Below are 3,938 nucleotides of genomic sequence, written 5' to 3' on the forward strand. Positions count from 1 at the left end.
AGGACCTTCCTCCAGAGGCGACAGAGAGAGAAAGCCTTTCCCTGGAGCTGATGCCCTGAATTTGGACTTCTAGCCTACCAGACTGTGACAAAATAAATTCCTCTTTGTGAAAGCCAAAATAAATAAATAAATAAAGTGTGCAAGTCGATGGTTCTTAGCATATTCACAGGGTTGTACAACCATCACCATTATCTAATTCCAGAACATTTTTATCACCTCACAAAGAAACCTGCACCCATAATAGCATCATTCCCCACTCTCCCCAGGCCCCAGGCCCAGACAAGCACTAATCTACTTTCTGTCTCTATGGATTTGCTTATTCTGGACTTTTCATGTAAATGAAACCATGCAATATACAGGAAATCCCTGGATTATGAATGAGTTCCATTCCTAAATCTGCCTTTAAGTCGAATTTGTACATAAGTCGGGAACTGTTAGGTACGGTTTGTATCTAACGTCAGTTAGTCAGATGTTTGTCTTAGTCTACAGTATAGAGTGTAACTTTCTATGCATAAAATTTTTTTAAAATACTTTCAGATACAATAAAACATCTTTAACATAATAATACAGTAATAATAATAATACTTTGATGCATGTCACAAAGTTATTATAAACCATTGTACGTACCTCAAATTTTTAATATAATAGGCCTTAGGGGTTGGTTGGTAACTAGAGGTTGTATATAAGTCTGATGTTTGTAACCTGGGGGCTGCCTGTATGGCCTTTTGGGTTTGGCCTCTTTCACTCAGCATAATGGTTTTTAAGGTTCATCCATGTTGTAGCAAGTATCAGGACTTCATTCCTTTTTGCTGCCTAATAATATTCTATTATACGGATATACCGCGTTTTGTTTATCCATTCATCTGTTGATGGGTATTTGGGTTGTTTCCACTTTTTGACTATATGAACTATACTACTGTGAAAGTTTATGTATAAGTTTTTGTGTGTTTTCAGTTCTCTTGGGTATTTACCTAGAAGTGGAATTGCTGAGTTATACAGTAACTCTATGTTTAAACTTTTGAGGAACTTCCAGACTGTTTTCCGAAGCTACTGTACCGTTTCACATTCCCACTAGCAGTGCCTGAGTGTTTCAATTTCTCCACCTCCTTGTCAACACTGGTTAATGTCTGTTTTTTATTATAGCCATCCTAGTGAATGTGAGAATTCTCTGGGTGATGCAAACGGTTAAGCACTCAACTACACATTGAAAAGTTAGCAATTGGAACCCACACTGAGGCATCTCGTGATCTGCTTCCAAAAAGTCAGGGCCTTGAAAATTCTATAGACTGCTGTTCTACTCTACACACATGGGGTTGCCATGAATCAGAATCGTCAGAATCACCATGATTCATCAGAATCAACAACGGAATTGGTTTTTTGGTTTTAGTGGGTGCGAAGTGGTTTTGATTTGCATTTCCCTAATGACTAATGATGTTGAGCATTTACTTTTTTGTTATTGTTGAGAATATACACAGCAAAACATACATCGATTCAACTGTTTCTACATGTACTATTCAGTGACTTTGATTACATTCTTCAAGCTGTGCAACCATCCTCACCCTCCTTTTCTGAGTTGTTCCTCCCCCACTAACACAAACTCACTGCCCCCTAAGGTTCCTGTTTAACCTTTCGAGTTGCTGTTGTCACTTTGATCCCGCATACATAGTTCTGAAAAGAGCATAATGCGATGTTGATCATCTTTTCAAGTGCTTATTGGCTGTTTGTAGATCTTCTTTGGAGAAATGCCTATTCAAATCCTTTAATTGGATTGTCTTTTTATTATTGAGTTGGTAGAGCTCTTTACATATTCTAGATACAAGTCTTTTATCAGATATATAATTTGTAAATATTTTCTCCCATTCTGTGGCTGTCTTTTCACTTTCTTTATAGCATCTTTGAAGCACAAAAGTTTCTAATTTTGATGAAGTGCAATTTATCTAATCCCTTTAAAAACAGATAGAGGATTTAAATAGACATTTCCTCAAAGAAGAGCTACAAATGGCCAAGAAGCACATGAAAAGGGGCTCAGGCCATGTGGCTCAGAGCAACTGGTGAAGGGGGTTGCTTTATTCAGAGTGGTCTGAAAAGGTTTTTCCAAAAAGGTGAAATTTTGATTGAGACCTGAAGGGTAAGAAGATAACTATGCACGACCTGCAGGAAAGAGCATGCCAGGCAGAAGCAACAGCAAGAACCAAAGCCTGAGACTGAATCCAGTTTGAGGAGTCCCTGGGTGGTGCAAAGGGTTAAGCACTCCACTACTAACTAAAAGATTGGCACTTCAAACCCACCCAGGGGCACCTTGGAAGAAAGGCCTGGCCATCTGCTTCTGAAAGGTCACAGCCATGAAAATCCTATGGAGCATAGTTCTACTCTGACACACGTGGAGCCACCATAAGTCAGAATCAGCTTGACAGCAACTGGTTTGTTTTTTTTTAGATCCAGTTTGGAGCCCAGGTGGCACAGTGTTTAAGAGCTTAGCTGCTAAACAAAAGGCTGGCAGTTCGAATCCACCAGCCGCTCCTTGGAAACCCTATGGGGCAGTTCTACTCTGTCCTATAGGGTCGACGGGAACGGGTTGCATCCAGTTTAGCCGTTAAGATGCAGAGAGGACGGTGAGGCCAGAGGGCAGTATGGAGGTGGGCAAAGGCGTGAGGTCAGAGAGGGAGGCAGGGCCTAGAAGAATGGCCTGGAGGGCAACAGTGGAGAATGCCGGAGCCTTTGGAAGGTTTTGAGCAAGGGGAGGGCATGCTTTGGCTCACTGCCATATGGAGGGTGGGTGTAGTGGGCACAGGGATTCCAGCTAGGTGTGCATTCAACTCAGCCCTAAAACGAGTAACGCCAAAGCTGGAAGAACTACAAGGCGAAATTGAGAAATCCATTAATCATAGTGGGGAATTTTAACTTCTGGAGGAATGAGTGTTTCTCTCGGCCCTCTCATGCTGCTTTCTTTAAAATTAAAAACAAAAAAATAAAAAATAAATAAACAGTCGCCATCGAGTTGATTCCGACTCATGGCAATCCCGTGTGTGTCAAAACACGACTGTGTTCCATAGGGTTTTCAGAAGTAGAACACCAGGCCTTTCTTCCGAGGCCTTTCTGGGTGAACACAGATCTCCAATATTTCGGTTAGCAGTTGAGCACTTTAACTGTTTGCAGAACCCAGGGAACTCCCATTCCCCATTAAAAAAAACCCATTGCCTTCGAGTTGATTCTGACTCATTGCGCCCCTATATGGAGCCCTGGTGGAGCAATGGTTAAGAACTTGGCTGCTAACCATAAAGGTCAGCAGTTCAAATCCACTAGCCACTCCTTGGAAACCCTATGAGGTAGTTCTACTCTGTCCTGTGGAGTCGCTATAAGTCCCATTCCCTATAGCTCCCACTTTTTCCCAAGCCCTCTGCCGCCACACACACACACCCACTCCTACCCCAGTTCCTCCCACTACCTACCTTTTCTTTCAGAGCCTGCTAGTTCGTCACAGCCACTGTACATAACCACCAGATCCTCCAGGCCCACTCCAGGCCCTAACATCCTTCCAATTACCCCCAGCCTTCCTGGTTTCCTCTAGTCTCTCCAGATTCACCCCCTCCTTCCATATCTACCCCACCCCCCCGTATTCTCTATCACTCCATCCCACTGGGATTCTCAGATCTTCTGATCTCTCTCGGTTCCTTCCATTCCCAGCCCTTCTCTATCAACTCAAGGATTCCCAGTTCTATTTCTCCAGCCCCTACCCCATCCCTTCCTAGCCCTTTCAGAAGCTCAGTCCTCTTATGTCTCCAACCCTCCAATACCACCAACTTCTTCCCATTTCCCACAATACCTCCTAGTCCCCCCATTGTGCTCCCTCTGTTCTGGTCTGGTTAGACTCATTTTCTAGTTCCTAATTTGGGACCATGAGCAGATTATTCTCCCACTTCCCAAAGGACCATTACACT

The sequence above is a fragment of the Trichechus manatus genome, unplaced genomic scaffold (assembly GCF_000243295.1).
Source record: "Trichechus manatus latirostris isolate Lorelei unplaced genomic scaffold, TriManLat1.0 scaffold00040, whole genome shotgun sequence".
Classification (NCBI taxonomy): domain Eukaryota; kingdom Metazoa; phylum Chordata; class Mammalia; order Sirenia; family Trichechidae; genus Trichechus; species Trichechus manatus.